The following is a 21702-nucleotide window of genomic DNA, read 5'->3' as shown; positions in this document are numbered from 1 at the left end:
ACGTGGCACTATTGCTTCCACGTCGTGATGACTGGTCAGAATCACGACACTCTTATTCTTCTTTCTTTTTTATATCGAGTGATTGATTAGAATGCTCTTCGAGGTCCTCCATACGCACCAATTCGTCTTCTTCTTCTTCTGTATAAACGGCCATGGCTTGATCGTTTTGGATTGACTCGATTTTTCGTGAATGTGAATTCAATAGCTTTTCTTGTACAAGCCTTGTTAACTGCCCCACTTGCATACAAATACTTAAAATAGATTCTTTTTATTCTCTAAGTATTGCGTCTGTAGCATCATGTCGTTTTTCGCTAGCTTCCATGAATCTAAATAACATTGACTCGAGAACAAATATTTTCTCTTATTAGACTTGCTCAATTTGGTAGAGATCATGCTTAAGTTGTTGAATTTCTTTTGTATCTCGATGTACTCTAACTCACAATCCCTTGTAGAACGAGGTCCTCCATAAGCTCCGCATCTATCATGTACCATATTAATGGATCCACCCATCTTTGTGAGCCTATTTTCCATGACATCGAGCTTTGCCATTACCATTGTTAGGACTTCAGAAGCTCCATATCCATTCACTCTTCTTCTCGTGATATCCTCCCCCATTGGGTTGTGATACTCCCTTGAATGCTTGGCGAATTCTTCAATTAAACCTTTATTAGTGGCTGAATCCTTCTTTGTCATGGGCCCTTGCGAGTCTAGAAGTTAGCGCATGCACACATTGACTCCATCATAAAATATCAAAATTTCTTGTTGCACATTGAAGTCATGTTGAGGGCAATGTCGTAACAATCTCTTGTAACGCTCCCAAGCTTCATATAGCGACTCCCCCTCTAGTTGTTGAAAATTTTGTATGTTTCTTTTAAGCTTTGCCACTTTTGAAGGAGGGGTAAACTGGTTTATGAACTCGGTCTTAAAATCAGCCCATGTCGTGATTGCTCCAAAGGGAAGTGATTTTAACCATTCCTTAGCTTCACCCTTCAACGTGACCGGTAAAAGTTGAAGCATCACTGCTAGGGATGAGCATTTGGACCGGGGAACCGGCGGGAACCGGTACCGGAACCGGAACCCGATGGAACCGGTCGGGTCGGGACCGGGACGATATTCTTGTGGATTTTTGGAATCGGGAACCGGTAGGAACCGGACCTGGTAGAACCGACAAAAACCGGTTGAGCCGGCAAAAACCGGAACCGTATGTTGCTATGTCTCGATGACCGGTTCCAACATTGAAGACACGACAAGAACCGGTAGGAACCGGCGGTCCGGTTCGGTTCTTAATTTCGGCCGACTTCGGTTCCCGGGCCGGGTTCGGTTTGGGTCGGTTCCAGCCGGGTCGGTTCCTTTTCACATCCCTAATCACCGCATCTTTACTCACGTTAGGTGCATTAAAATAATGTGAAATCTCCACCACCTCTTTTATATGCTCATAAGCGTCCTCGTGTTCCTTCCCATATGTCATGCCCCCAAACCGAATAGCGGAAACGTCCGGGGGTGGAACGATGATCATAATATCACAATAATTGTATACGTTGAAACACAAGTACATAAACAACCATCATATCATATGATTATATTAGTTTCATGACCCAATGTTACTTAGTATCAAAATACATTACAAGGTTTGCATGTTATCAAATTAAGTAGTTCTCGTAATGGTATTTGGTGTCTTGTCTTCAAAAGTAGCTCCATTGATCCGAGCTTAATTGTTTCCTGAGATTACATGCCGTTTTAAAAGTCAACATGAAGTTGGTGAGTTCATAAGAGTTCAGTTGTAGAATAATCTGATATTTTTCGTAGGTGGAAATCGTATCTTCGTCTTGTAAAAAGTTTTGTATTTGTACGCCTTCAGCGTAAAAGAAGAATGTATGTGTGTAGTATGTATCCAAAAGCATTTATAAAATAAAAGTTCCCATAACTTCTACACTTATAAAAATGTGACTTGTCATGTGATTTTTATTATTCAAAAATCGAGTGTATAAGTAAATAACCATACTTATAAATGTAGTATATAGGTAAATAACCATACTTATAAATGTTGTGTATAGGTAAATAACCATACTTATAAATGTTGTGTATAAGTAAATAACCATACTTATAAATGTAGTGTATAAGTAAATAACCATACTTATAAATGTAGTGTTTGTTCCTAGAAAATCCAGTATTTCCTTTAAAATGAGTTGTAGTCTTAAAAACCCTAAGACCAAAAATGTATAAGTATTTATATACTTAAAGCAGTATTACGTAGTTTTATTCTTATATAAAACCATTTGAATGCATGTTACCCTGTAAACTAAATGTATCATTGATTTCCCATGTGAGTTATTACAACCATGCTAAAACCGAAGTTGGTCTGCTGCGAAGTTCTTCAGACGTCGGAATGTTAGGCATTTATCACCCTAGACCTGCCGGTCTAGCTATAGCTAGCAGCTTAGGTTTGGGATTGTCAATCCCGTATAGATCTATACACAAGTATCACACTCTCTTACTGAGATTCTGGTTATAATTCAGGACTTTAGTGTGTACTCTGGTAGGTACGGTGAAGACTTTGTCTCACATAATTGTTTCAACAAGTTACGTTTTAGTGTAATGAAAACCCTTGTATGTGTAAATATCACTTTTCTATAGTATTAATATAGTGTATAATAGTATTACCTAATGGATAATGGTATTATCCAATGTGTAAACACAAAGTTTTAATATTTCAAAACTAGACTTTTGGTAAAAATGTTAGTTTGTGTTTATCCAATGTGTAATAATATTATCCAATGGATAAAGGTATTATCCATCATATAATAGATCTAATACTAGAAACTTGTGCATATAAGGGAACGAGACTTGTGTGCTTTCTTTGAAAACATGAATATATGTATATATCTTCATAAAAAGAACATAAACATGCATGTACTAGTATTACCCAAAGGTTAAAAGTTTTATCCAACATATATTAGATCTAGGACCTTTGTGTAAAGTTATTTTCCAAAATGTATTTTGTTTGCATGGCATGTAACCTCCCCCAAAAGTGTAAAATGAGTGAAAACTAGTAGAAAAGGGGGTATGAACTCACCTTTTGTGCTTTCCCTAGAAGATGACAAGAAATGGTGAGAAAGATGAGGTAGGAATCAAGCTTTCGAAGACAACACCTCCTTGAACTTCAAGATCTTGCCTAGGGTTTTTGATTCAATAACCAAAAGATGATGATGGATGGTGGTGAATATCGAAAAATTAGGAGGAACACTTACCAAAAGACTTGCAAAAACACTTGTCAAAAGCCTTGAATCAACTAGAGAATTCTTGGAGAGTTTAGAGAGTATAGAAGTGAGATTGAAGATGAAATGGTAGGGAGGGAGGCCTGTTGGCCGAATTTATAGAAGGAGAGGGAGAGAGAAGAGTGGTGGTCGTTTGCATGGGAAGGGAAGATGTAAGGTGTTGTGAATATTTAATTTAGGGTAAGCTTTCTCCATTTTTTTATTCATGTAAGGTCCTTTGATTGAAATAATCAAGTAAGGCATTTGGATTATTATATTCATGGTATGGTTTCTTGATTTCTTTATTATAAGGGATCATGTTGGATATGGTAAGATATGTTGGAAGAATAAAGACATAATTTGTCTCATACAGTTTTTATAAAAACCTAGCCCTTTTTAAAACTGTCATTTTTATAAAAGTGTGGTGGGATTTGAGAAATTGGTAAGGTTTAATAACTAACAAAAATATTGCTATTTAATATTATTAACAATAATATTAACACCTTATGATTAAATTGTTTTTCTTAAATTCGTTGTATAAAATACGAGTGTTAAATCGTGATAACTTTCGTTTTCTTGATGTATGACCTTTTTCCAGAACAACCATCGGAGTATCAACAAAATACTAGGTCATATGATGTTTGAATCGTGTTTATGGATTTGTGAACATATAAACCTCGTGTTATGAACATTACCCAATTCTCGGTAATATTTGTGTGTTTTATCAAATTACTACATTACCGTAGTTTATTGATCGCAATAAAAGCATTTATTCGATAATGGATTTCAAAATAGCGTACGTAGCATTATAATATTCGATAATACATTAGGGATGTTGCGAAAATCACATTTCGTCTTTTTGTCCTAATATACGCACAATTGACTTTTGTTGACCAAAATTTGACGGCTGTCACACCATAAAAAGGTAGTTCCCTTAACATATTGATAAGGTGCCCTCAAAGTTCAAATTTTGTCATGACTGGGATTTTTGGTGGATCAAGACCCCATCTATTTTCGTTCCTCATATGTCGTTTGTACTCTTCCATTGACATGGTCATGATGTCCCCCATATTTCATGCTAAAAAAACTAGAAAACACACACGTAAAACTAAAAACGAACTGCAACGTGACCACGATGTGGTAAAGATGACCAAGACGTGGTTACAAATCAGACAGAAAAAATAAATGCAGAAAAATAACTTTTTACAGTTTTTACCCCACAAAAAAGATCGATTAACCTAAAGCAATTAAATTAAAAATTGAAATAGCCGTTCCCCGACAACGGCGCCAAAAACTTGATGTGCACAAATTATACCTATCAACTTTTAAATTTATAACCTAACAAACTTATACTAACTATGCACCTATAGGTAGTGTACCTAGTCAGATTATAATATAACTTGGTGTCACACCCCCAAACCGAGATGACGGAAACATTCGGGGGCGGAGGACGTCATGTACAATATCATAACAATGCACAATAGTAAAACAAGCAACAACATCCATTGCATTAATAGAATAGTTAATACATGTGTGATCTGAGTATAGTTGTAAGACACCAAAAATATATATATCAAAATAAAAGACGAGTCTTGAACATGCTCCGTCTTTTCAAAAAACCTGATCCAGTGCACCTGTCTACTGGTTCCCTGAGAATACAAGTTATTTTGAAAGAGAGTATCAACATTTAAGTTGGTGAGTTCATAAGTATTTATTGTCAAGTGTTTGTATTTGTTTCAAGAAAATATTTGTGTTTGTTTAGTAAATTGTTTGTATACTTCCCAGAAAATCCTATATTTTCTTCTAAAATGAAAAGTAGTATTTTACCCAAGACCCGACTGTTTTGTATGTTTGTTCTCTTGTAAAATGTATGTTTGTACTTGAAATAGTATAAAATGTATGTTTTCCATATTTGTAAAACCATCTTTACTAGAAAAATAGTATGCATTTCTCATGTGAGAATATCACTGTATGGGTGTAATGGAAAATGAAGGTTTACAGTAGAATTGTGTAAAATAAACTACTGATGCATTAACTACCTTGTAAACAAATTGGTTAATTTAGGTTAAATGTGATTAAGTTATAACCATGCTTGATTGACTAGTATAAAACACGACGCTCTTCAGGCGTCGAAAAAGGTATGACATTTGTCACCCGTAGACCTGCAGGTCCCACTGTAGCTAGCAGCAAGGTGTGGGATGGTCAATCCCGTATATCTATACACAAACTCACGCTCTCCCTCCAGGAGACTCTGGTTACAAAACGTGACATAGCAAGTATATTGCTATGCCATGAAATAGTATCTCACATTTTAGTTATCTTGTTCACGTATAGTACGTAAGTTCATTTTTGTTTTTGTAAATGAATAGTATACTTTGTAATGAATAGTAATAGTATGTATGTATTGATTCATGTATTGTTCCTCTGTTCTAGAAAATAGTATGTATTGATCCTCTAAACTATACCTATTATAGTTTACTAGCATGTTTGTTTGAACTGTAAATGATTTGGAGAAAAGACTCATTTACCCAATGTATGCAACTGAGTTAAGTATGTACTTTGAAAATGGGGTATAATATTCATGTATATATTTAGTAAGTATAACTATGATTTAGCCGACAGTCGGACTAGTGATCGTACCCTAAGCCCACAACCAAACTGTCACACCCCCGAACCAGACGACATAAATGTCTGGGGGCTCGTGTGACTAACAATTGAATTATCATCACAATGAATATACATGAAACATAACACATTCATCACCAACATTACATATAACAACCAACATTGTTCACATCAAGTACATTGTTATAAATTACATAAGTTCAAAGTATTAATAGTATGATGAGCGATGTTACATAAAATAAAACCATACATACTTGAAAATCTTCCCGCTTAACGATTATATGAGAATACAAGTTATTTTGAAAACGGTCAACATATATAATGTTGGTGAGTTCATAAGTATGTTTGAATAAATGTCTTTGTATCTTTTGTAAAAACCCAGAAAATCCGATATTTTCTGTAAAATGTCTGAAAATGATGTGATAATCAAGTATAGATGCATGTGTGAATTTCGTAGTAGTAACATATATGAATGTAGTTTAGATTTCTTTGTACTGTAAGTAAGTGATAATTGAATATTAATATTTCGCTAGAAAATCCGGTATTTTCTGATTTATAATAATGTCGAGGTTTTTGTATCGTTAAATAAGTTGTTTTGTATTGACACACTCAAAGGGTTAATCTCCGAAATGTTAACTTGGTATTGGATCTCTATATGAGCCGTTATAACCATACATGATAATGACTAGGTTGCCTGTCTTGGCATTTTTCCAAATGCCGGTATTTGCTCAAGGTTTTGTCGCCCTAGACTGGCCTAGTCTAGCTGTAGCGAACAACTAAGGCGTGGGGGGTCACCCCGTATAGATCTATACACAAACTCCCGCTCTCCCTCCAGGAAACTCTGGTTATAACTACAGACTACGATTGTACACTCAAAGGTGCCAACCGACATGTCTCACTAGATTCTCAACCTTTTGTACTATGTTTAATGTTCACGTGTATGTTGTATGTTTTCATATTCAAAAGGTATATATATAAGTATAAGAAGTTCAATAATTATGCAAAGGTATAGTTACGATATACTAAGCATGTGAATTTCAATCCAAGCCTAATTAGCATGTAAATGGACCACAAAGGCCCAATAACATGTAAGAGGGTAATTTGGGCCCAATAGGCATGTAAATGGACCACCAAGGCCCAACAAACATGTGACCCATAGCTCAGGCCCAAATTAACATGTATATGGGTCGCAAGGCCCAATCAACATGTCATGGAAGATATTGGGCTCAATATACATTTGAATGGGCCCTTAAAGCCCATTGACCATGTAATGTGAATATTAGGCCCAATAAAATTGTTATCGATGTATTTCATCCATTCGTTATTGTTTCGTTGTTTGTTTTAGCTCAAAGTTTGCCAAATTGATTATAGAAAGTCCTCTTTTTGTAAAAAACGACGTTCTTGGCCAATAAGCCTCAAATTTTCAATTAAAGCCCAAAGTGATGTGTCATGGTTTGGATTAATTAGTCATTTCTCTTTTTTTTACTCATGGGCCGAGAATTAAATTAAGAAGGAGAAGATGAATTATTTTTGGCCCAATCTTGATCCTTACTCGAAATCATGAGACCCATAGAGAAGTTTTCGGCCCATTGGGCCTTTAGGGTAGTTCACGGCCCAAAATGGCATAAAAGAATGGATTTATGGCTTACTAGGGTTAATTGGATTAGTTATGGCCCAATAAGGCCCATTAGGGTTAGAATGAATCATTCTAGGCCAAATGGTCCAAAATGTTATAGATTTGTGAATTGGGTCCATTTAGAATCCAAATAGGGTTTCCAAGCCCAAATAAGTTGAATTGAATGCTTATTGGCCCATTAGGCCTAATAAGGAAATCCTAATCCAATATGGACTTAAACCAGGATTCTTAGGGTTTTCAGACTCTTTGTTAAACGTGAGAGGTGAATTTAAATGAGCACTGGGTGATATTTACTTAGAGTATATGTTTTACAATGGTTGAATGATTACACAAGAATAGAATTTCCTAGCTAAAATGCTAGTTGTGACACAAACACGGAACATGAGTCAGGGTATTTAGAAATAGTCCTAAGTCCGTTAAAGCATACTTATACATAAATATATAAATGAATACGATTTTGATAATAAACAGCAATCTAAAATTGTAACACCCAAAAATTCAAACCAATTTAAACTTTTAAAAACATTTCAAACCATTAAAAATCATTACAACTTTGTTTTCAAAATGTATAATATCAGAGTTTTCCCAGAAACATAGACAAAATATGAGGAGCTGTACGATCACGCCTTCGCCTTGCCACGATCCCCTGATGTACCTGAAACAATAAACTGAAACTGTAAGCCCGAGAGCTTAGTGAGTTTCCCCAAAATACCGATACACATACAGTCCATATAAACATATCATAACAAACTGAACAACATGTAATGGGTCCCCAGCTTTACAGACTGGATTACCCCTGAGCCCACAGTACGAGTCTCCCTTTAGCCCGTAACTGGAATGCTCCCGAGCCCATAGTACGAGTCTCCCTTTAGCCCGTAACTGGAATGCTCCTAAGGTCTATTGGCTACCGCACGAAGCAGTACAACCTCAACCCATCCTACATAACATATAACATACCACATAACCACTGAGCATGCAATAATCATATAACATCACATGTACTCCTACAGGTCTACCTAACTGGCATAACTACTAGCATGCAACACTAACTCATACTCAACATCTAACACTGCTAGGATAACATATCCAATGGGTCGGCCTTGGTGCCTTAGACCCCTTAGTATAGTGAGGATAACTCACCTTGCAACTGTCGTCTGAAACTAGAAAGCTCAACTCCCGGATCACCAACACGAACTCCACCACCTATAGTTACCATAAAACCCTTTTTCATAAATCTCCAAATTACCAGAATACCCTCAGAAGTCAACTGGTCAACTCTTGGTCAAAGTCAAAGTTCACAGTCAAAGTCAACAGTCCATGTTGACTCGACTCGTCGAGTGCAGTTCACCGACTCGTCGAGTCCTTCCTGAACTCAAGTCGTGAAATCCTTGATTGGCTCGTCGAGTTCCCCTTTAACTCGCCGAGTTCATACGTGTCTAAGAATTGGGAGAAACCCTAGCCGAATCGCCGAGTCTTCGAACGACTCACCGAGTTCAAGGCAATCTTCAACGGACTCGTCGAGTTTGTTCATCAACTCGACGAGTTCATGACCATCTTCATATGACTCGCCGAGTTGACTATGCAAATCGCCGAGTCCTTGCAGACCTTCATCCATGCAGACACTCTTTAAGCCATGCCAAGGTTCCAGATTACAGATCCAAGCTTCTAAGGCATGTTTATCACGTAAAGTTGCAAACTTTACACGCATGCAAGGCCCTAAAGGCTCTAAATGACCAATATAAGCTTCTAATGGAGCTTTACACCATAGGAGAGTCTCATCCTTGCAAGAGCTGGAAACTTTATGGACTTAGGACTTAAAAGAGGTTCAGATCTGAAGTTTCAACTTCAGATCTAGCTCCCATACCAAAATCCCTTCATGAATAACTAAAGAAAGCCCTAGTTTCCACATATGAATGATTATAGAAGAAAAAGAGGTTAAGGTAACAGCTGGTTACCTCCAAAACGTGCCCAAACTGAAGTAGACTCTGGATCCACACAGAAATCTTGATGCTAGCCTGTTGATCTACAAATTTCCTTCACAAAAGTCACTTCCCAAAGCTCCAAAACACTCTCCAAGCTCTCACTCACGGAAATTAGGGTTTCTGGGTCTCAAGAGGGTGATAGAGGACAGTGGGAGGCACTAATGGTCCAATATATAGGGTGCAAAACCCTGAAAATTAGGGTTTCCACTGCCAGCTCCTACTCGTCGAGTCCCTCATGCCGACTCAACGAGTCAATCATTAATTGATGTGTCCTGGCCCGCTGCTACTCGACAAGTCAAGCGCCAACTCGTCGAGTAGACCTTAGACATGAAGTCTAAATGGAAAATTTAATAATACCTGACGGTTGGGATGTTACAATTCTCCCCCACTTGACTTAGACTTTGTCCTCAAAGTCTGCTGTAGCGAATAACTCCAGGTAATGCTCCCGCATCTCAGCCTCCGACTCCCATGTCCACTCGGATCCCCTCTGATGCTCCTATTGTATCTTTACCAACGGAACCTCCTTGTTGTGCATGACTTTCACTTTCCTTTCCAAAACGGCAATCGGCCTCTCAATATAATTCAAGCGCTCATCAATCTGAATGTCATCCAGTGGCACCACCGCCTCCGGGTCCACAATGCACTTTCGCAACTGCGAAACGTGGAAAGTACTGTGGATCCGACTAAGCTCCTCCGACAGCTCTAGTCTGTAAGCCACCTTGCCAACCCTGGAAATGATCCTGAACGGCCCAATATATCGGGGACCCAATTTTCCCCTCTTCCTGAAGCGGATCACTCCCTTCTAGGGCGAGACCTTCAGGAGTACCATGTCACCGACCTGAAACTCTAACTCGGATCGGCGTCGGTCAGCGTAACTCTTCTGCCGACTCTGAGCGGTCTGCAGCCGCTGTCTAACCTGCTGAATCTTCTCGGTAGTCTGCAAGACCACCTCCGTCCGACCCATCACCCTGTGACCAACCTCACCCCAACAGACCGGGGTGCGACATTTCCGCCCATACAACAGCTCGAATGGCGGGGCGCCAATGCTGGAATGATAGTTGTTGTTGTAGGCGAACTCTGCAAGCGGTAGGTGGGAATCCTAGCTCCCACTGAAATAATGACACACGCCCTCAACATATCCTCGAGGGTTCGAATGGTCCGCTCGCTCTGACCATCAGTCTGCGGATGGAATGCTGTGCTGAATTGCAACCGTGTGCCCAAATCCTCGTGAAACTTCTGCCAGAAGCGGGAGGTAAACCTGACATCCCGATCAGAGACAATAGAAACGGGAACCCTATGGCGAGACACGATCTCGCGAACGTACACGTCGGCCAATTTCTCGGCCGATGAGCTCTCCCGTATGTCCAAGAAATGGGCACTCTTGGTCAATCGATCCACGATGACCCATATAGTATCAAACCCCTTCGCCGTCCTCGACAACTTGGTAATAAAATCCATCATTATTTGTTCCCATTTCCACATGGGAATCTCCAGGGGCTGCAGCTTGCCATGCGGCTTCTGATGCTCGGCCTTGACCATCCTACAAGTCAAGCACCTCTCGACGTACCAAGCGATTTCTCGCTTCATGCACGACCACCAATAGCTCAAACTCAAATCTCGGTACATATTGGTGGCCCCCGGGTGAATAGAAAAATGAGACTTATGAGCCTCCTCCATGACCGTCTGCCTAACCCCACCAGACATCGGAACCCAGACCTGACCGCATCGGGTCAATAATCCCCGGCTATCCTGCACAAACCGGGCATTCTCACCCTTGATCCTCTCCAGCTTCCAATTCTCCGGTCGCATGCCCTCAACCTGGGCATCTCTAATCAAACTCACAAGCGGAGAGTCTACTGCTATCCTTATACATATCGTTGGGGCAGAAGACCCAGCTGACTTGCGGCTCAGAGCATCCGCAACCACATTCGCTTTACCAGGGTGGTAAAGGATCTCGCAGTCGTAGTCCTTGACTACATCCAGCCACCTGCGCTGCCTCATGTTCAGGTTTGGCTGATCCATGATATGTCTCAAGCTCTTGTGGTCCATGTATATGGTGCAACGGACCCCGCAAAGGTAATGTCTCCATATCTTGAGGGCGAACACCACCGCCCCCAGCTCCAAGTCATGCGTAGGGTATCTTGTCTCATGCGGCTTTAATTGCCGCGACGCATAAGCTATCACTCTTCCTCTCTGCATGAGGACCGCCCCTAACCCTGTGATGGATGCATCACAGAACACCACAAAATCCTCAACTCCCTCCGGGAGTGTCAAGACTGGGGCCTCGCACAACCGCTGTCGGAGGGTCTCAAACGCCCTCTGCTGCTCAGGGCCCCACCAGAAATCCACCCCCTTCCTCGTCAGACGAGTGAGGGGTACCATAATCTTGGAGAAGTCATGTATGAATCTCAGGTAGTACCCTGCCAATCCCAAAAAGCTCCTGATGTCTGAGGGAGATTTCGGAACCTCCCACTGCATAACCGCCTCGATTTTGGCTGGATCGACCAAAATCCCCTCTTGGTTAATGAGATGTCCGAGGAACTGGACCTCTCGTAGCCAAAACTCACACTTCGAAAACTTGGCGTACAACCGTTCTCTTCTCAGAACTCCCAACAACTCCCACAGATGCTCCTCATGCTGCTCTCGGGTCTTGGAATACACCAAGATATCATCTATAAACACTATGACCGAGCGATCGAGCATCGGTCTGCAGACCCGATTCATCAGGTCCATGAACACTGCTGGCGCGATGGTGAGCCCAAACGGCATCACCACGAACTCGTAATGTCCATAACGAGTTCGGAACGTGGTCTTCTCCATGTCCTCCTCTCTGACCCTGACCTGATGATACCCAGACCTCAAGTCTATCTTGGAAAACCAAGATGCACCCTGCAACTGAGCGAAGAGATCGTCTATCCTCGGGAGTGGGTAACGGTTCTTCACCGTTAACTTATTCAACTCCCGGTAGTCAATGCACATCCGATATGAACCGTCCTTCTTCCAGACAAAAAGAATCGGTGCTCCCCATGGAGAACTGCTCGGACGGATGAACTGCTTGCCTAGCAGTTCCTGTAGCTGTGACGACAGCTCCTGCATCTCTGGCGGTGCCAATCGGTACGACGCCTTAGCGATATGGGCCGCACCTGGTACAAGGTCGATCCTGGACTCGACCTGTCTCTCCGGAGGTATCCCTGGAAACTCCTCCGGAAACACATCTGCAAACTCCCTGACCACCGATACATCAGAAACCGAAATCTGATCCCTGACCCGCGTATCTACCACATACGCTAGATAACCCGCACACCCGTGCTGAATGTACTGTCGAGCCCTGGCAGCTGAACAAAACCCTGATCCCACTCTGGTGCCCTCGCCATATACAATCAGTTCTCCCCCACTTGGGGTTCGAACTACCACTCACTTGCCCTCGCAATCAATCATAACACCGAACCGACTGAGCCAATCCATGCCTACAATCACGCACACCTCCCCCATGGGGATCGGAATCAAATCTATCGGAAAGGACACCCCGAAAATCTCCAAATCACACTCTTGATAAACTGAAGAAGCAGAAACCCCGTGTTCGTTGGCGATAGACACTCGCAACGGACACTCTAACTCGCCTACTGGCACACTGAACTCCCTACTAAATGACTGAGATACGAAGGACCGACTCGCCCCCGAGTCAAATAAGACCAAAGCAGGCAAAGAGTTCACTAAAAACGTACCTAATCACAGGTACAACAGATAAGCATACAGCAGATATAGAAAACGAGATAAAGGATAGAAACATACCAGCAACCACATCTGGTGCTGCCCTGGCCTTCTCTGCGGTCAACTGGAAAGCACGACCCTGAGCCTTCGGAGGCTCTGCCCTGACTGGTCTCCCATCCGTGATCCTCAAGGTAGTCGGCGGTGGAGCATGCGCCAGCTTGGCGGCTAGCAACGGACAGTTGGCCTTAATGTGGCCAACCTGATCGCAGTGATAACATAACCTCATACCCTGAATCGGGACTGCCTGGCGGCAGTCCTTCACGTAATGCCCGTCTTGCCACAACTGTGGCATCCACTATCAGCTCGACACACACCAGAATGACCCTTTCCGCACTTCCTACAAGTGCGGCTCTGCTGACCCCCGGTCCTAGTATCAGCGGTCTTAGACCGCTTCGGCGCTGGCTGAGATTGTGTCGGGGCCTGCCGCTGCTCCCTCAGCTGCAGCTCAATCTCTAGCTCACATCGTCTGACGACCTCCTGCAACTCTAGAAGAGTATCACATCGCTGGGTAGACACAAACTGACGGATATCCGTCTTGAGCATGCTCAGATAACGGGTCATCTGAGCCTGCTCTGAAGCAAACTCCAGGCAAAACATCGCCCTCTCAGTGAACATACAGGTGATCTCCGTCACCGACTCCCCATCTTGTCTCAAACTCAGAAACTCCTGTGCCAAACGTTCCCGCTCAACCCGCAGAATGTAACGGGCGCGGAACATGTCCTTAAACTGCTCCCAAGTAACAGCAGCTCTCTGATCATCAGTGTACGACCCAGTCGCAAGTCTCCACCAGTCCTTGGCCCCAGACCTAAGCAGGTTCAGAGCACACCTGACCTTCTGGTCAGCAGGACACGAGCAGGTGAAGAAACACCCCTCCACGAAATCCATCTCATAGCCTTGATGGGATCCTGCATCTCATCAAAAATAGGGGGCTTCGTGTTATCGAAGTCCCTGTACTGGAAGCCCCTACCAACTCCTCCTCCTACCGCTGATACAGCTGATGCAGCTGCTGCGACGGCTGTCTCCGCAAGGGCTGCATAGCGCTCATCAAAGTACTCCACCATGGCGGTCTTAATCGACCCAAACATCTCTGGTAACTATGCCCGGAACGCAGCAGCAACCTCACCATGCAGTATCTCTCGGATCCTGGCATCAAACTCCTATGTACCCATCTGCACCACTAGCTCAGGTGCTGTTGGCCCCTCCTGGCCTCTGTCCCCTGATCCTGATCCCGAACCGGATCCATCCACAAAGCGTCTCGTCATCACCATTCTGAAACATACCACAAGATATCAGATAATCCATATAAATAACTAGGATCCAACTCCCGACTAGCCCTAGGGATTGTGACTCACTTGACACGCGTATGGGTCCTGTGCTTTCAGTAGAATGGCCCCCTACTACCTTCCATACCTACCCATATTTGTCTCAAGCATCACCCCAATTCCCTAACTGAATACACAACATAGCGAGCGCTCAATCGTCACTCCTAGAGGAATGCTAAATATCTCCTAACTGGCCTCTCGGCCTCACACAACCCACCTATCCATGAAACTTCCACAAACCCTGCAGCACTAGTGTATGCTAGCCATACATAACGCTGGACCCTATAGACTTTCGAATATCCAATCCTACCATAAGCTCCCAATCAAACAAGAACAAAACATAAGGCCAAATCAAACATTCTCAGGCTATAAGATCTTGGTTATGTATAACCGTGATGCATACACTAAGCAACTACAGTAATGATGTCAATCTCATATAAAGGAAACCCTAGGCTAGCAGGCATCATGTAATCAGACAATTCTATCATGCAATTCCTAAAGATCCCTAGCCTAGTACTAACATGATGTTCTAACATATCTCTTAATCAAATAACTTGTATGGTATTTTGGGGTCTACTTACTGGCTCCGGCTGATCGTACATTGTGACATCCCCATTTTCACGGCCAGAAAAGACCGATTTTGTTTATGCTTTATAAAAATCAGAGTACTTCTTTTAATAAAAATCTTGCGGAATTTGTTCCTAGAAAAACATGATAAATACGTTATCAAAGAATTTCCGAAGAAATGTATTTTTATTCATTTTAAAACATTTGGGATGTCATCGTTAATACAGAAACATAAGCATAAACATAACTTACATTCATTTACACTAGTGATCTACATCTCTTTTAAATCTCTCAGTGTAATGTAACTTCATATCGACACCTGTGATACAAATAAACTGAGTGGGTCAGGTTGGGAAACCTGGTGAGTACATAGAGTTTTCAACCCACAATAATATAATTATTATGTTTAAACATCAAACAATCAACCCAATTACCCATCCCCATTATCTTCTTTACTCTTAAGGATCTACCCTAAGAATAAATGATTCCTCGTTCATTCATTCCTAAGGATCATCCTAAGGAATCGGCACGAAGTCCATCGTTATCAATGACACAGCTGTCAAGCACAGCTGCTAGTTCTATCACTTAGGCGCAGCTGCCAGAATTGTGACATTCTATGTGAGGCGCAGCTACCAGTATTGTCCTTCGAGCACAGCTGCTAGGGTTATCTCGTTTATTGACAGTATCGTTTTCGAGAGTCCACTCGCAATACATGTCAATGGGTTTTTAGAGTACACCGGTGAACACATCGTTCACAACACCTACAGGTTGCGAGCCTGCCAGTGTTCCACTGGATTGTCTAGAATAGTCCGTGGTTGTCATCCATACTCTGCTAGATGACGAGGCCATCACTTGGGAAAGGCTTCTCACATCGTCCACCTCTCACACTTGCCTCGTGGTCTATAACACCTCTCAACTCATCATCCAACTCATATTTCATCTATTACATCTACCCATGTTTTACCCAACATATTCTCGTAGATATATATATATATATATATATATATATATATATATACAGTTTAAATCATTTAAAACATGTATAAAATCGTTCATCCAGCATAGATAGCAAGTATACAGATAATATGCACACATAGCACGTAATTTATTTAAAATACTTCATATCTATGTGTAAGATGAAAGTAACTATCCACTCACTTGAAAAGGTGGTGAATCCGAACTCAGACAGCGCTTCGCTTCTTAAAAATAATTTCCTTCGACGAAACCTAGTATTATTACCACTAGAGTTTAGTCTATTATTCGCCGAGACTAATTAATAGTCTAGCTATTATTACTATTATATAAACTTTAAACAATACTTATATAACCCATAATAATAGCCCAAGTACTTATTATAGGTTCCTAATAACGCTACTATAATTAAATAAACGATATATTAAAAATAGCGTATGCGTAGCTCACTTACAGCGGATTTTATAGAAAACCGGGCTTTGCTTGGAGCAGCGTTCCTGAGCTGAAAAGCTCTTCTTCTCGGAGCCTTCGAGCACTCCGGGGCTTCCGCCTCGTGCTAGGAAGGTTCCCTAGGCTTTTCGGGGGGTTTCTGGGCTAGAGAGAGGTTCTAGAGAGAGAGAGTAAAGAGAAGAAAGAATGGGAAAGATGTGAAGAAAATGAGGGTGGGAGAGGTTCTATTTATAGGGTGAAAATGACTGAACTTGGTGCCACATGTCACCATCTAGTGGCAAGACCTGGGGAGAAAGCAATGGCCAAGATTGTGCCACATCACCCATTTTCGCACAGCATACTTCCGACTTCTAAAATCTGTAACTTTCACATACGACCTCCGTTTTTGACGTTCTTTATATCCACGCGCAGGTAAAAATAAGATCTACAACTTTCATTTTGACTCCGTCGGCTAATTCTCAACCTATCTTAAATTTAACAGTACGAGGAGATTATACTGTTAAATGTCCGCGTAAAATTCATAACTTCTACATACGGACTCCGTTTTCGTCTGTCTTTTTACCGTTGAGTTCCTATTAATGAGATCTTCAATTCTCCTTTAGGTCGCGTAGGCCAAAAACCGCTCGATCTAAAATTCGAGTTTCGGGTCGTGCACTACTATGCCAAATCTTAGAAAATTCATAACTTCCTCATACGAAGTCAGATTTGGGCGTACTTTTTTTGTATGTTCTCGGTTTAACGTTTTCTACGACTTTCGTTTAGATCGCCAAGGCTAAAAGTCACTCTATCATAAATTCACTATTTACGTCTCCCGGTGCCGTGTCGGTTCTGCCGTAAAACTTCGACCGGTCATAACTTCTTCGTTATAACTCGGATTTCGGCGTTCTTTATATGTACGGAAACCTTGAGACGTATTCTACAACTTGGTTAAGATTATTTATTCTAAATAATCTTTTGTCGAAAAGTCGTTTTCGACCCCTATTATCTCTAAATTGACTAGCCCGGATCTACGGGCGTTACAATTATCTCCCCCTTAGGATGATTACGTCCCAGAATCATCAACGAAACAGGGCTCACATGATGACTCCATACGTTATCTCTTCATCCTAAGTCATAACTTTGATGTTTCTTTGAACGAGTATCTAACTCTTAGACTCCTTGACTACAGGCGGTGCTCGATCTTGCATCCGCTCTCTATCTTATGTTAGACTTCCAATCATGATCTTCATGTCACGATCTCGATCTTTATTGGAGACTCCTTATTTCACAAACTTGAGATAAGTTTCTTCCTTCGATTATCATAATAGACCGATAGGTCATGTTCTAATGACCTCTCATCGTATGTTGCAATGCTTAGACTCAGGTCTTTTAGAGTCAAATTCCGGAACAGACTATACCTTCCTTCATGTTCTTATCACATCTTAAAAGGTAGCATTTCTAGCTACAAGCAACTATCGTGATACCTGTACTGATCGCTTTGATTATCTTTCATTTCAATCTTCTGGCTTAAGTCAGATGCTACATCGAACTTGGTTCTCTGAACCTCGTAACATACTCATCATATTCGGACTCGATTTGATATGAACACTAGGGTCAGAATAACAATCATCTTCTTAGTCATTAACGAAACAATGGTAATGACATACCTGAACAAAACGGAATCAACTACTAGCTTCTCGGTAACCTTGTGACTTTCCCTGATCCAAGCGTGAGTCCTGTGCTTCCGGTAGTATATGCATCTACTACCTTTCACACCTACTCATACTCGTCCCAAGTATTGTCTCGCAGTCCCCAAGTCACCATACAAGAAAATCACATAACAGTTTAACACACCAGATAACAAAACGAAGGCTTTATTATTTCTTGAAACTATTGCATAGGTGTTCGAGTTCACCCTATACTATGCCTCTAACAGGTTACATTATACGATACTATCCCTTGATTACTTCATAACTCGATCTTTGGATATTAAGCTTTCACTCCTGAATCCTTGCATTGCTATCTGCTTCGTCAAGGATCATTTGAAATGCTCTCGCCTTTGGCTTTGGCGGCACATTTGGCTTTGTAGCCCCTTCTCTCTTTGGGCAGTCTTGCTTGAAGTGACCTTACTCGTTACATGCGTAACATACCCTTTTGTTGAATGTACACTCGTTGGCGTAATGCCCATGCTTTCCACACTTGAAACAAGTCACCTTTTCACCGCATGTTCCAGAGTGTTTCTTTTTGCACTTCTCGCACCATCTTGCTTCACTTCCTCTTCCTCCTCCAGACTTCAGGAATTTGGTCTCCTTGTTGGACCTTGAAGATCCTTCAAACTTCCTCTTCTCGCCAACTTCAGCTTTCTCCAGACCCTTTTCCCTAATCTGAGTCTCAACATTCCTGGCTGCCCATATGGCGGCTTTCAAAGTGGTTGCTTGCTTAACCATTGGACCAAAGTCCGCTGGTAATCCATGGGCAAACTTGTTGACCTTGGAGAGCTCAGTTGGAACTAGGTAAGGAACAAGCTTCTGTTGGATAAGATGTCTAAGTCCATAACTATTTCTGGTATGTACTTGACCCGACCCGGCATGGTCCATTTGGGTTGCATGGCACCATGCAATTGGATAAACTAAAATGAGAGAAATAACACTTATGGTTTATTAATATATTATAAGTTCTAATATATTAATAATATTATTTAATTAGTTTGATCAAGAATTAATTTAGAATTAATTAAGTGATCAAAAGATAACTAATTAAATATATGGGTAGATTATGTAAATCTTCCATATCTTATATAGTGGGCTAAGAGGCTCCATGGATTATCAAGTTGGGTTCCACCCATAGGATGCTCCATGGGAGTTACAAACCCATGGGTCATGGAAATGAAGAGTCATGACACATTAGGGTTTACATGGTGTAACCCTAGATGTGTCAACACTATATAAGAAACCCATTCTCCACCAAAATAGGCGACACTGAGAAACAAGAGGGCTAGAGCCGATTTTGCAATTGTAAGATTCTCTCAAAGTTTACTCCTTTGCATTTGGTGTTGTGTGAAGCATTTGAGGCATCACACTTGGGGTGCTAGGATCACAAGGTTTCAAGGATCATAATCAACAACAAGGTAAGTTATTCTATCTTTCATTCAAGTTAAAAATGTTCCCCATGTATGCTAGATAGGAATATAACCTTGGAATTCAACTTTGCATGATTATTAGACAAACATAGATCCAAGGTTATTAGGGTTGCATGTACACTTAGGAAGTGTTAGAATGCTCAAAACCCATCAGTGGTATCAGAGCCTAGGTTTGTTTGTTGTTTTTTTTTTGTGTGCAAACAGCTTGAAAAAAAAATCGTTTTTCTGTTTTCTGCTCGTATGAAAGTTTGCACATTTGTTGCTGGAAATGGACTAGAAACATTACCCTAAACTGTTTTGATGTTTTTAAAGCTTGTTTTAGATGGTGTAATGTTTATGCTAATCCATTTACAATGGCAATTATTAAAATTACAAGTTTTTTTAAGTGTAATTTTTGATTCTTGAAAGTGTTCATATTCATGTTCTTGAACTTATGAAGATTAGATGATCATAGGAATTGTTTGTAACCTTCATGGTAGTTTAATTCATGATCATAATGTGTTTTAATGGAGTCCATAACTTGTCCTCAAGTTATGGAAAACCAAAAGTCTCACTTGTATTAAAGCCATTAAAAGAACACAAGAGTTATAAAATGAAGAGTCTTCATTTTTATTACTCAATTAATTCATAAGTTATAAGAAATGAAAAGTTTTGGAAGTTTACAAAACTTGCCCTCAAGTTTTGGAACATGTAAAGTCTTGATTAAAACTTTAGTTCCAAACCTTAGAATTTTAAAACTTAAAATTCAACCCTTATACTTTATAATATTATAAGTTACTAATATATATATGTATAACAACAAGTCGTCTTACCGCTAGTACGCCTCATTCACGAAGCCGGTCTATAAGGGGGGTATAAGGTTGTTGCCTATAAAATGGCAACTTAATGGGTGTCCACTCTCACCCACCGCTTCCTTGATCGGTGGAGGGTCGTTAGCCGAACGGGTAAGACAAGGACTTATAAATTCTCATTAAAAGTATGATGAATATTATAAAGTAACTAAATGCTTTTATTAAATTCCCAATCTTAGTTACTTTAGGAAAATGTGAATAAGGTGCTAATCCATGAAATTACACTTTACACTTTGTTTAAGTCGTTGGTGGAGCGTGTGTGGTTAACCGGCACACTAACTTGGACTTAACAAGGTAGGTAAAGGGTGACTTAAGGTTTACCATAGCATCGGTGGAGCGTGTGTGGTTTACCGGCACATCGATTGAGTGATAAACTTTAAGGGTACCAAGTGATTTGCATGGTTACTTCACACCTCGTTTTGTGATCCTCGGTATCCCAGTCACAAAACTTGGAGGGCACACTCGAGATTGAAACATGCCTTTGGAAAAAAAAATTCATTGAATCTCAAAAGAATCTAGGAATTTCTAAGAACCAATTAAAAACCTAATATCTATATTTCGTTTTTCATGGTGGAAATTGGTGAATCGTCATTCACCTACCTTTCAAATGTGTTATAGCTTGGATTACGGCATACCTCTTCTAAGTTATAATATATTGTGATTGGATCCTAGCCTTAATATTACATTTGGGTGTTTTATTAAGGACTCTCTTAATATCTAAACTAATCTTGTTCTCTTCTTTCAGATGTCTTCAAACAATGCTGCTTCTGGCTCTAATCCTAATGACTCCTTTACCCTTATGAACTTGTGTGGGAAAGTCACTTTTGATGGATCCAACTTCAATGAATGGATCAGAAACATCAGGATGATTACCCGCTACGAGGACAAAGAATATGTCCTTGACAAGGAGCTTAAGGAGATTGATGAGACCACTGCAACTCCCCAGGAGATCGCTGACTTCCGGGCACATGAAAGGGATGCTACAAAAGTGGCATGCATCATGTTGGCCACCATGACAGCGGAACTCCAAAAGTCCTATGAGGACTTCTACCCTTTTGAAATGCACCAAGATCTGATGGAAAGATACCATCAAAGTGCACGACAAGAGAGGTATGAAATCATATGCTCTATCATAACAACCATGATGAAGGACG

General features: G+C 40.9%; 1 non-coding gene across 1 annotated transcript; it reads left to right on the top strand.

The window, feature by feature from the left end:
- Positions 1-772: 772 nt before the first annotated feature.
- Positions 773-879, top strand: LOC145135309 (small nucleolar RNA R71). The gene has a single exon (XR_013719772.1). It is a non-coding gene; the product is annotated as a small nucleolar RNA R71 (small nucleolar RNA).
- The last annotated feature ends 20823 nt before the right edge of the window (positions 880-21702 follow it).

Source organism: Lactuca virosa, chromosome 8 (genome assembly GCF_052849685.1).
Source record: "Lactuca virosa cultivar CGN04683 chromosome 8, Lactuca_virosa_CGN04683_v6, whole genome shotgun sequence".
In the NCBI taxonomy this organism is placed as follows: domain Eukaryota; kingdom Viridiplantae; phylum Streptophyta; class Magnoliopsida; order Asterales; family Asteraceae; genus Lactuca; species Lactuca virosa.
The sequence above is the reverse complement of the archived record's forward strand: the minus strand, read 5'-3'. Positions and strand labels throughout refer to the sequence as shown.